The 13,219-nt window shown below is 42.9% G+C and overlaps 1 long non-coding RNA gene across 2 annotated transcripts in view; it reads left to right on the forward strand.

Annotated features, from left to right (window-relative positions):
* The first annotated feature begins 7,290 nt into the window (after positions 1-7,290).
* Positions 7,291-13,219, forward strand: part of LOC125698664 (uncharacterized) — a 45,087-nt gene continuing 39,158 nt past the window's right edge. For both annotated transcript variants that reach the window (XR_007379249.1, XR_007379248.1), the window contains exon 1: positions 7,291-7,483. This is a non-coding gene — a long non-coding RNA (uncharacterized LOC125698664). The remainder of the gene's footprint in view (positions 7,484-13,219) is intronic.

Genomic DNA, 13,219 nt, shown 5'->3' on the forward strand with positions numbered 1-13,219 from the left:
GCCATTAAAATATTTGAAGTAATCCAGGGGGAGGTGCTGGCAGCTTACACGCATCCTTCTGGCTTTGTGCAGTCTTCCCCTCTCAGCCCTTTGGCAGCTCTGTGTCCCAGAACACTGTGATAGCTCTCTTTGTCTGTATGGACATTTGCTTCACCCCCTGAGTAACAACAGCAAAATCTCCCGTCCCCTTTTCAGTACTTTGATGTGAACATACATAGTACAAACTGGTACTAAATTGAGACACTTTCTACTCCCAGCTCTTCTACTAGAACATCAGCTGCTGCATGTTTGTCCACCTTACAGTGCCTATGTCATTTGCTGTGAGCATTGCAGTCCACCAGGACTTTAATTTACCATAGAGCTTCATATTCCACACTGCCTATTTTGTACCTTGGCATTTAACTTCTATTCATTCCTGGCACAGAAGGCTTTGCGTGGCAGGGGAGCATAATGAACCACTTTACATGTCAGCCATAAAATGGGGAAGAATGTTGGAATGCCATTGTTCTCTTCCTGGACTTACTTTCATTTATATCTTTCATAGCCAAAGGTAATATCACAATGGGTTCTTTTCTTGCTTTTATAAGCTGAATCTCTGGTTTCCTTCTGGTTTCCTCAGGAACCTGTGAATGAAGTCATTTTCCTGTCCTGCACAATATTTCAGGTGCCCATAATGGACCAACAAAAAGCACTTTCTGACTGGGATGGGCTGAGTGCATCTCTAACATCTGTGCAGCAAGGCCATCTCAGTGACAGCCCACTAAAGGCTGATGTAAGCAAGGTCAGTATCCCACCCTCTTTTGAGCTTCCTGCTGACCAACCTGCCTGTCCTTCCTGCAAGAACGTTTTGGCCTCAAACTTATTTCTGACAAACTTGTTGCCATAAGGAATTTGTTTTTTTATAACCTTTCACCCAGAGTTAGGTGGGCAGGTTTTTCTTTAATGTTGCTTTTCTTAAAGCAACAGGTTGCATTTGCTGAACAATTCCAGGGACTTCAAATCGTACCTGCTTGGAATCTTAACCTTTTATTTCAAAATGAAAAGCATTATTCAGGCTCCTGGTCTCATTGCTTTGGCCATATTTTTATGCCATGCTTTGCACAGAAACAATAGGCATTTGGGCATCGTGGTCTGCAATGAAAATACTTGGTTGAAAACACTGCAGTGGTTTCTGTGCTTAACCTTCCCCTGCTGTGTGGAATAACCATTTCCTTTCCTTCTCACTATGGGCTGCTCAAGGAAGGGCCCAGAGTGTCCACAGCTGTGGGGCCTTTTTCCCATGAATTCACACCTTTTCATTTTTATTCCTAAAAGTAGTTTCAATTTTTCTCCACACCTCTGTTTTTTCCCTCTTCTCCTGTTCCAGGTTCTCCTGTCTTTCATCTCACACCAGCTGAGCCACTTTGAGAGAGAAAATGATGCTCAGACTTGTCTTAGCTGCTTGTCTCCAGTGTTTGAGGCAGCACAGTACCCCTTGTGTTTCGTTTCCTATTGTATATTTAATGAAACAGCATACTGAAATCACAGCTCTGATATTGGTGTTTCAGAGACAAATTCTCTTCTACCATTTAAATACAGGCGAGGTGCATCCTAATTTTTAACGGCAGGTAAATATAAAATGTACCAGAAATCCCATTTGTTATGGACAGGTGAGTGAGTTTGCTGCATGTTTCAGCTTGTTGCACATCCTGCAGGTTTACAAATGAAACCCAACCATCCCTGCTCCATGTTTTGCTGGAACAGCACAGGGACCAGACCGAAGTGTTGTGCTGGACCGAGCAAACAGCAGCACCTGGAGCCTCAGTGCAAACAGTAAAAACTCAGCCCCTGCCTCAGACACTTTTATTAAACATATTGCTTCCCTCTCATCTACGGAAATACTCCATCAGGGACAGGAGGCATCAGCACAACACAGCACTGATGTGGGCAGAACGATGCCGCAGTATATTGCAATTTGGAATAGAGTGTAGAGGAGATGAGCAATTAGGGGATAACAGCAGTTCTTCCTTCGTAAGACCTAAATTGCCATAATCCAAGGGGGCAGGGAACCAAAGTTTGGAGTTGGTTTCAGCTTTAAGCAGCCGGAAGAGTTTCTATACTTTTTGTTCTTAAGAAGTCCATAAAAAAATGAACATGTTTTTTATTTTTCATATAGGTATAAAATATTCAGAGCAGAGAGCCCGTTTCTGCATGAATGTCAGAGCAAAGAGCTTCTTTGGCACCTTACCTCACCCAAAACCCAGAGGCCGTGCATTTATCCCTCCATCAGTGCCTGCAGCCCTTTACAGCCATCGCCCTCTGGTGAGATGCACGGGATAAGCTGTTGGCAGGAGTGGAGCTTCCTGGTTTCCCAGTATATCTTCTGAGCCCTGCCAAGTAATGTGTGCCTCGATGTGTCTGCCAGCGAGCAACAGAAATAATGAAGGATCATTTCTTTTTTACATGAGGGCTGGAGCACCTCTCCTGTGAAGAAAGGGCTTGTTTATCTTGGAGAAGAGAAGGCTCCGGGGAGACCTCATGGTGGCCTTCCGGTGCTTGAAGGGAGCGTATGAACAGGAGGGGGAACGGCTGTTTGTGAGGGTGGATGGTGATGGGACAAGGGGAATGGTTTTAAAGTGAGACAGGGGAGGTTTGGGTTGGATATGAGGAGGAAGTTTTCCACCCAGAGGGTGGTGAGGCACTGGCACAGGCTGCCCAAGGAGGCTGTGGATGCCCCATCCCTGCAGGCATTTAAGGCCAGGCTGGATGTGGCTCTGGGCAGCCTGGGCTGCTGGTTGGCGACCTGCACACAGCAGGGGGTTGGGACTGGATGAGCATGGTGAGGGTGGACTGATGGTTGATCTGATGATCTCAGTGGCCTTTTCCATCCTAATGGTCCTGTGATTCTGCGTTCTGTTAAAAGGCGTAATAGTTCCCATGTAGGAGAGAGAGAGAGACAAGAAGAAGGGAATCAGCCATTTTTTTCTTTTCCCATTTGTTTTCTCTTGGTTCTGCTTTCCTGGAGAGCATTATTAATAATCCTTTGTCAGGGTGCCAGGGACCTGTCATCCCGAATGCAGCATAATTAAGTGGGCAGTATCTGCAGAGGTGTACAGACATTAAAACTGCTTAAATGAGAGAAAGCCAGAGAGGAAAATTTTGGAAGGGCACTGAGGAATTTAATTTTTTGATCATCTGAATGGACAAAGGCCTTGAACAGTGAATACCAGCCACAAGAACTCACAGGACAGAATGTACTTTTGAAGTACTTTACTTTCTACTGCATCCACTGCACAGTATTTGTAAACCATCACCTTGACTTTCTTTTTTAGACCCAAATATAAATAATGAAGGGGAAAAAACACAAGACCAACAGATTGGAGTTTGATGAGGAGGAAAAATGTAATTATACAGACAGCTTTGCTTGATAAATGCAATATCAAGGTAACAGAAGTTCTGCTTCTCATTAATACAACCTTTAACATCATCTGTCAAACGATAAACTAATTATAGAGCTGCCTTAGCTGATACAGCCCATTATTTTCTCCCATTTTGAACTAGATGTGTTTAAATTTAACATAAATATATAGGTACAAATTCTCTGTGGTGTTTTTTGCAGATCCTTGCCCTATTGAAAAACAAAAGGTGCATGCAGGCCAAGAGAACAGGACGTGGATAAGGCAGAGCAGCAAGGCATTCTGCTCTCAGAAAGCCCAATAGATGGTTGGTATTGATTAGGTCGAGGTGACCTATACTGATACAATCAGTCCTTATGATCTCAAGTTCAAAATAGCTATAGTAAATTAAATTAATAGAAGCAATTTGCTGCTCCCAAGTAACATTGTAGCGTAGCTTCTTGTGTCTGGTACACATTGGAAAATAAATTAATGGCCAGCAAAACACAATAGAAGTACAGATACAATTTCCAGAGCAGCATGCTGCCTTTAAGCCCTTTCCTAGCATGACGTGTCTGGACCAGATCATCAGCTGGTACAAAGTGTAGCTGTTCTACAATATTTAAAGAGCTGTCACAGATGTTTTATCCCAGGATAAATTTTAATTTTGCTTAATTTGAGTGAAAAGTACTGCAAAGCTTTATTGTTGGAAGCTTATCTTCCAGTCTCAGGAATCTTGCTGTCTTTTCCCCTCTTGTTTACACTTATTTCCTCCATTCTAGCAGATTTCAACACCTCTCCGGCTGTTTATTAGATCTGGAACGATGTACACAGCTTGCCAAGCAAGCAAACAATTACATCCTCTATAAAAAGAATATGCTACTTATGTCTAATTAACTTCACTACAGCATGTTCGACATTGTGGGAAAGTAACCTGTCAAGTCCAGGGCAGAGCCGTGCCAGAATGAAGCTCTCCCAGATGACTGCTATTGGGGAATAAACAAAGAGGGTTGGCCGAGGTGATGGTAAACAGTGTATCTTAATGCATGTGCTGCCCAAATAGACAACGTGTCAGCTGTTGAATGCTCATTTTGCTTATCTGCAGACCATTAAAATAGCCCTGGTATTTTCAAATGCACAACCTTAGAAAAACGCATGTTCATTTTTCCACCTCCAAGAGACCCAGATAATGCTGAACCAGAGTTTAGTTTTAGGGGACAGTCTGAAAACACTGAGAAATGGCGACAGAGAAACCCTGCAGGAGTAAGGCAGAGGGCTGCCTGCTCAGGAACACCCTGCGCACTGCAGGAAGCAGCACTGAGCATGGAGCTGCTCTTTCAGATCCACATCCATCCGTGCAAGTCAAACACGAGAGGGTGATCCTGTGTGAGGTCAGATAAGTAAGGAATAACAAGGAAAATTGCTGAGCCAGCAACCACCATGTGCATTCAAATTGACTTTGGGCTTAGGCTCAAAGCTCCAACGCAGGGAATGGCCTCATCTTGGTGTTCATCTTTCATGCTCTGCTCCCCTCAGGTTTGTGTCTGTGTTATATAGAGGAGAGGCGCTGGGAAGAAGCAGTCAAACTCCTCCTGCTCAATGCTTTCGACAATGTTTGTGCTTCAGCTTAAAATTACAACTTCTACTTTTCTTTTTGGTCTTTCAATTTTGTCTTTTCGTATCAGGTTTGAAGAGATACGTCCTACAGACAAGCTGATGCACATCCATCCAGCACAAACAGGTTCCTTCGTGGGCAGGTCACACACACAGCTGTGGAGGCCTTTGTCCCAAGGCATAAGAGTGTTCTCTCTGTTGGTTTGGGAAGGGTGCCTGGAAGGTGCCAAGGACAGGGGAAAACGAGACACATCCATTTAAATAAAGGTATATTAGGAGCATAGATTGTTAATTTTACACAGTATGGAAGAAAGTTCTTAACGCTTTTTACTTTATCTCATATCATTTCCTATAATCACAGAAAGAGATGACATTCAGTCATCCAGAAATGCTGCTGGTGCCCAGAATGGTGATGAATTCTGTAACAGCAAGTTCATCAACATGTAGTAGGTCTGCTTTGCAGATGTATTCTGTGACATCGGATTTTGCCCCAAAGTGGCTGTAAGCAGTGGATTATGGCAAACATCTCCCAGTACAAGGGTTGCAGAGGACTGAATATCAACACTGTGGTTTAGGGCGCTGATTGTGCTCACAGTGTGCAGAGAACAAATAAAGTTAAAGTGCTTTGGGCACACTAATTACCTCTTTTGTCTTTGGTGTGCCAGTGCTATGCAGGTTTTCTATTGCTGAAGTTCATAAATCATTCACCAGGAGTGCAGCATGGTGCTCCTTGCACAACATAATTAAGAAGCTAAACCATCGCTGCAGCAAGCCGAGCTGCAGAGAAAGGTGTTTAATTAAAAGTGGGGTGCTTACGATGACTCCAAATTGTTTCAAGTTTCAATTTCAAGCTTTTAAATACTGAAACATCAATTTGGACTTTATAAACTGGAAAATGTTGTGAGGAGCATAAAGCCCTGTGATCCCAAGTTAGTAATGAGATCTGTGCTTGCATTTTTGCTGAATGCTACGTTTATTAGCCCAGCTCCTAATGCAGCATCATCCTGTCTGGGGAAGAAACACTTCTGCACAAATCTCCGGTGCAGCTTCATAAGGAGGGCAGTGATCGAGGCAGCCCTGCTCGTGCAGCTCAGTCTGCTGTAGGACAGGTCCACAGCTGCATTTCTGCTGCATAGAGCTCTGTGTGACAAACCAAGGCTTGCATCTGTGAGTGGGACCAGGATGAGCAGCTCTGGGTTTAGGAGACGCTGTCTGACAAACACAGACAGATGTTCCAGCTGTGCTCTCTGCCAAAAGGCTGTCAGCATTAAGAAAACATTTTGCTTTTCCCATTGCTTGTAGCAAACAGTTCTGTATTGAACTGAAAGAGACTGAGTTACATATTGTACACAAAACTTCTTCCTCTTGATCCTGAGCTTCTAGGCTGCCAAGGAGAAGCTCAAGGAAAGACTCTCCCATGAGCTGCATATGCTTTGGTGCTCCCTCCTCCCCCTCTCACGATAGAAGAGAAGCAGCCAGGTGAGTACCAAGCAGGTGAACCCAGCAGTAAGTAAAACTCGAGGGGCTTACATCACCAGGACTAGCTCAGCACCTAAAAACCCCTGTGAGGAGTCCCTTCTTGTCAATACTGATCACTTTCCCACCAATTATTCACTGCCACTGCTTTTTATTTATCTGAAACAAGCTTTCTAGGAGATGCGATATTCCAGCCATGAGATAGTATGATATTTGAAACATGAAGTTACCTGGAAGAAATTCCTGTAGGAATTTCTGTGGAAAAGACTTGGGGATAACGCTGCGGTGCCTTCTACACTTTATTTATTGATTGATTGATTTTTCAAATGAATCTTATTTGTATCATATCAGAGAAGAAAAAATCAACAGCACAACCTTCACAGCAAAAATTAAACTTTCAAAATCCTTTTGAAAAATGGTGCATTGTCTCTGGCCTGGCTCCAAGAACTGTCAGACTACCAGAGCAGGGTGCTGTGAGCTGTCTGCATGCCCTCACCATGTGTGTATTAGAAACAGCAAATACAGAGTTAGCAAGTTAAACTTCACCCAAAGCTCTCACCTACAGGTCCCTCATTTAGGTTTTTTAAGTTTGATCTTGTGTGTTTTCATGCGTTCTCCCTCAGCATCCCTGCTTCCACAGCTGCAATTACTGTGATTAGTGATTCTGCACATCAGGTGAGTTAATGTGGGGGAGGAGAGGGGCAGAACAGTTTAATTAATTAAGCTGGGTTGTAGCACATCATCATCATTTTTCAAGGTGTCAGCTGGGAGGTCTTCAGGAGCACTGCAGATTGGTAGCACCTCCTGGGAGCTCAGCATCATTTGTAGCCCCAGTGCTTCAGGGCACCTGGGAATGGTGCTCCTCAGGTTAATGGCAGAGTAGCCCTGTGCTGCCAGGTTGGAGCCTGGCCCTGCAGTGAGGTTGGCTCTGAGCAGAGATACGAGGAGAGGAGAGGCTCTGGGACTTCATGGGGCTCTGAAGGTTGCTGAGAGGGGAGTGAAATGAAGGGCTGAAAGAGGTAATTTTTTTTTTTTTTAATGCTCTTTTTTTCTTTCCCTGCATTTTTTGCACATAGAGAGCCTATGGGGAGTAACACTGTTCTTGTTTTCTGATCTGACATAAAAGCTTGGAAACTTTCTGATGTCTTTGTAGGAAGTTCTGGCTGTCTGCTCCAGCTGATGCTGCATCCCTCCACAGCGAGTTTTTCTTAATTAGCCCAGGGTAGAAAAATTGTTTTCCCCACCTTAAGGAGCACCATGCTCACACTTGAGGGGATGCTCTAGCAGGGAAGGAAAGCAGGCTGCTGCACAGCAACTCCTACATGCGTTGGGCACTGGCATCAAGCAGCTCTTGCCCACACCCTGCTCCTATCAGCTGTGCTCCCCTCTCTGCAAGGCTGTAATTTACTGACCTGTAACTGAAAGTACATGCAATGGTATTGAGATGAATGAGGTACTCCATTTGTGGAAGAGGATAAAACCAAGGAATTGAAAAAGGCAGGGCTGCCTTCTTGAGTGTTACTGAAAAATCTTTTATGATGGCATACATCAGAACAGAAATACAGGTAATTGAGCACAACCTGTTTGCTTTGAGAAAACAGCCTTTTGTAGGTGATTGCATGTTTGTTTTAGAATGATATATTCCGTATGATTGAGGGAAATAGTTGGTGAGAAACTTCATCTATCAGCCCAGAAATGGCTCCTGTGACAGGGAATTGTCACTAAAGGTACAATATAGCCATTATTTCTTGGTTTAACATCAAGAAAACTCCAGTGTTTTGCTTGGTCTGTAGCTCTAGAATCTCCATCTCTCCTCCACTTTGATATGTAGTTATGCTGCATTTTCTATTCCTTCTTTCTTCGCCAGTATCAAGTGCTTTACAAACTGATATTTCATGTATGAAAATAGCTTGCATCTAAACAAAGTGGGGAAGGAATGCTCTGTTCTACACCTGAACGCTTCCAGGGTGCATTGCCCCCCCAGGGGCTGCCCCCAGCTCACTCTGCTCAGTGCTGTGGGATGCTGCTGCTCCCTGGATCTGACACAGGATTATGGTTCTTTTCAAGGAACACTGAAGCCTGCTCGTGCAGCTGGTTCAGTTCTTCCCTCCTTGGGAGAGATGCAAGGTTATTCCAGAGCCTAACTTTCCTGATTTGTGAAATCTGTGATTTATTTATTTTTTCCAAACCTTGGTTTTTAACTGAATATGTTTTCTTTCTCTAAGTTTGTCTTACAGCATAACTGCTTCTTCTCCTGTTTATTTACTGACACAAAATCTAGCTAATTTATGAGGCTAAGTAAGCAGATTTGTTTCAGTTTTATGCTCTGTTCCCACTTCTTGATCATCCAGGCAGCTCTCTGAAATACTGCTATACATTATCCTACACCTCTATACTGAATACAATGCAGCTTTGCCTGTTGGAAAAATGATGTGTAATATGATTTAACTTTTATTTGCAAATAACTATTCTACACAAAACATGCTTGGATGTCTTATTTCTAAGTGATGAATTCCTGATGTTTAACAGAAATTCTTCTTAGCTCTGCAAAGCAGTGCCTTATACCTTGTGTAGGCAGTGACCAGAAGAAGCACAGCTTTTTGTTCTTTGTTTGATTTTCTAACTTGTCAGCAGACAGACGTGCCTTGCACAGGCTCTTGTGAAAGCTAAATAAGGGATGTTTCACAAAGTCACAGCTGCCTTTGTGCAGCTCTGCCCTAAATCTGAGCACAGCTTGGTGACTGCTCTATTTGCCATGTAGACCAAGGCCATTGACGTGGTTGGCTGGCCTGGGGCTCAACCTGCAGACTGCACGGGTTTGTCCCTAATATTCAGAAAAGATCTTCTAGCTTTTGTCAAAGTGGTGAAAAATATCTCTTCCACCAGCTTCTTGTAGTGCTGGCAAAAAGGGGGGATATGGCTGTGGCTGTGTTACAGCAGCCCTGAGCACCGTGCTGTCAGATGCTGCTCCTGTTGGTAGGGAAGAGCTCTCTGGCTGCAACTCAGCCTGACCAGATCTGCTTTACTTCATCTGTAGCAAACTGCATCATCCAGGTACTTATTTACTGACATGCTGCATGGTAATTTTTGCCCTTTAATATTCTGTTGGCTAATTGCAGTTAATAGCGGTTCTTAATCTTGCTAATTACTGTAAATCATGCTCTGCCAGCCATCCTTTCTTTCAATGGCAATAAGGCTTTTTTTCTCCACGGAAGGTGCATGTAGTTTAATATAATAAAAGAGTCTCAATAATTAAGATGTATTGGTGAGGGCTATGGAGTCTGTACATGAAAGCAACATACTGGTTTAAAAAAACCACACAAAGGGAACAGGAAAATCAGAGCCTGTAGAAAGCTTTATTGATGCAAATGACAGTCGGTATAACTTCAGCCAGCTTAGCTTAGACATTAATTACAGGTCTTACATTTAATTTTAAGCCACTGGAAGCCTGCGATGTCTCTGGTGCAGCATTTGGCAGGTTTAATGCTACCTATGGGCAATCAGTGCTTCCAGCAGTGCTCTGGCATCCGCGTTGTCCTCCTGGAGATGCCTGACCTCCTGAGACTGCTCATGCTGAATGCTTCTGATTTCATGGTTAATTGGTTGGCCACATCATCGCATCCTGTTAATGCATGTAAACCCGGTCAGCTTGGGTTTGAACTGTTACATTGAGCATAAGGCTGTGCAAGGCCCTCCAGATGAGTCAAAGCTTTCATCTACCACAGATTTCTTGCTGTGTTTTGAACCTGAATGGTTTTGTGCTTGCACATCAGGGCTGGTGGTGGAACTGGCTCTGAGGATCCAGCTTCATTCCCATGAGGAGGGAAGCACTGTTCTTGGAAGGAATATTTAACTGTTATGCTCTGCAGAATGCAGGTTCACGGCGGAGCCTTAGGAGAAAGTATAGAAATAATTGAAGTCACCGAAAATAGGTTCTTCGAGGCTGTGGCCATGGAAGTAAAGGGGCTCCTAAGAATACGATTACATTTTTGTTTTAAAATAAAAGACTACAAGTGGTAAGGTGAAATGCTGGAGCTGCAGTTTGCGTCACTGATACTCCAGGTTCTCAGCCCAGAAACTTCTCCATAAAGCTGCAGAAGCCTGAGCTAAGCTCTCTATCTGACATGTCACTTTAGAAGGAAATGTTAAATAATGAATTAACACCTGGTTTTGACTGTCTCCAGCCACGTGACTTGCATATGTGGCCGTGTTATTAATTGCTTGATGTAGCTGCAGAAGAGTCACTGGCTCTGCTCACAGGTTGCTGGCTGGGTGTGAAGCACTGTTTCGGTGGTGTCACTTAAAATGCTCACTGTGTGCCGCAGCTATGATGAATCCAAGGGCTGACAATCAGGAGGATACTTCTAAAACTTGCGATTTTTTTGGCCAGTTCTGGTTTTGCCTTCTGCTTGTTTGCGAAACAGAAAAAGTATAAATCTTATTTTTAGAGTGGCAATTTTCTTTGCTAATGGTGATCTCAGCTCCTTCAGAGAAGAGCCATGCGCTTTTGATTTCCAGTGAGTGAATTCATTTTGTTCTTTTTTCCTTTTGGATTTGCTCATTCCTGCGTGCCCTGTTCATGTACCCAAATATGTTGTTCTTTATCCTGGCTTGCTTTTGGCAAACATTTCTGTTTATTGCATAAATAACCAGAGATATGGAAACGTAACCAATTCCTGTGCGAGAGACGCCGCTGCCCTGCCTAGAGGAGATAATAAGGATTGACAGGGGCACTGACATTTGGATAATTTGTCTCCAGGAGCTTTAGTCCATGTGAGCTCAACCAGCGTCGAACCCAGTATTCTTGACTTACAAAGAGATTGGGAGAGGGAGATGCTGATGTGAGGAAGTCCATGTTTTGCAGCTGCCAGCCCTTCCCTTTCATGCTGACTTAAACTACTGAGGGTGATGATTATGGGAACTCCAGATCTGCTGGTATTTGGCAGGTTGGGCAGGAGGGCTGTGTGGTCAACACCAAGGGCTTTCAAAATGGGTGCAGGACGAGCTGAGCTGCAGAGGGCTGCTTAGGAGACTTGTAGGTATCTCAAAAGGTTTGACTTCTCTGCCTTGGGATTTGCAATGCATTCTCTTATCCCTTTCTTGTCCTGTCGTTGTATCTTTAGAAACAGCACTGTTGACTTCAGATGTTACCCCAGCCCAAATGTCATTTCTTAAAAACTCACTTTTGCACATATGTATGAACCAATAGCTCTTTTTTGTCATCTCAACATCAGATTTTAACGTTTAAAGGTAAATACATCTTTAACACAAGCTTCCACCAGAGCAAGGATTTTACTCCTCCAGTTCATGCCTGTTTCTAAATTTTGAACTTTTTCCTCTTAATTTCTTACTTTCTCCACATCTTTAAAGACGGGTGACAGCTCAAATCAAAATATATTTTGGTGTATCAACTACCTTGACCATCTTTCTAGTTAGATGATGTTCTCAGCCTCTTAAGCCCAAAAAGACTATTGTGCAGAACCCTCAGAATTTTTTTTGTTTTTAGCTATTTACAGAACCTCCAAAATAAACATCTGGTTGAAGAAAACATCCATTGTATTTTAAATAAGATCAGATGTCAATTTTGAATGCTTTAGAAGGAAAAGGAGACCCAGCCCTAATGTACTTAAGACATTAAAGAGATGTGTTTTCCAATGTAAATAAAACCCAGGTGATCAAATATATCTGGAGACTGACTGCCTTACAAGACATGTAGGAAGATTCTAGTTTATTTGTTAAAATTCTGCTCCTCTGAGGTGAACTCTACTGTTATTTCCCTTAGTTCCAGAAGCCTCTTTAATGTGCACTGAATAAATTATGTTCAGCAGTAGTTTGCTCCATCACATTCTTGACTTAAATTATAAATCTCTCTGAGTTCTGAGATCCACACAAATGCCTCTGTCTTTTAGAACCCTTTTTTGCATTCAAGCTGTCAACATTTTTTTTTAATCCATTTTTGAACACATTATCTCACAAATCAACCAACATTGATGAGTTTTGTTAAACATCCTTTGGAGTGCTGTGCCCCCATGACAACCAAGTCAGGAAGCTGCAGCAGCTGATGCTGTCCCTGGGTGCCCCAACCCTGCTCACAAGCAGAGGGGACTCAATGTGTTGAGTCCTCTTGTTTGATAGCTGCCTTAAACATCAGTTACTATGGCAGAATACTGAAAACATAACTGGGCTTTAGGCAGCGTGCTTTCCTGAAGGGAAAAATAAAGTAAAATATCATATATGCTGATTGTGCAGTTCAGGAATTGAGAAACTCACCGAGTACTGGAGAAAGCCAAAGTAATGTACTGTGCAGTATTTCTACTTGCTTGCTGCAAGAACAGGTGTTCTGTAACTGATATGAAGGCATGAAAATTTCTCCTTAATTTGGTTCTATTCTTAAAAGACTTTCCCAAAATAATAATTAAAAAAAAAGTAACTTAAGTTATTAATTTACTTATTTTTACAAATAATCTGTTTACCCTCCTAGTTTCAATTATTATCACAGAATCACATTTCATACTCATTATTTCTGTATGGGAAGAATCTTGAGAATTTAGTCCTTGGTATTACTTTGTGCATTGGGAAGTGGTTCTGTTTTTCTCCCAGGAAGCATTAAAACATGAGGTTTGTATCAGCATAGTTGTTTTGTACCACTTATTCAATGCATAGCTCATTACAGTACCTACAATTCCTTTCAAGCCTTGAATAAATGACGCAGACCTGCAGGTGTTCTGGTCCAAGCCAAAACTCCTGGCCAGTCT

Source organism: Lagopus muta, chromosome 11 (genome assembly GCF_023343835.1).
Source record: "Lagopus muta isolate bLagMut1 chromosome 11, bLagMut1 primary, whole genome shotgun sequence".
Lineage (NCBI taxonomy): Eukaryota > Metazoa > Chordata > Aves > Galliformes > Phasianidae > Lagopus > Lagopus muta.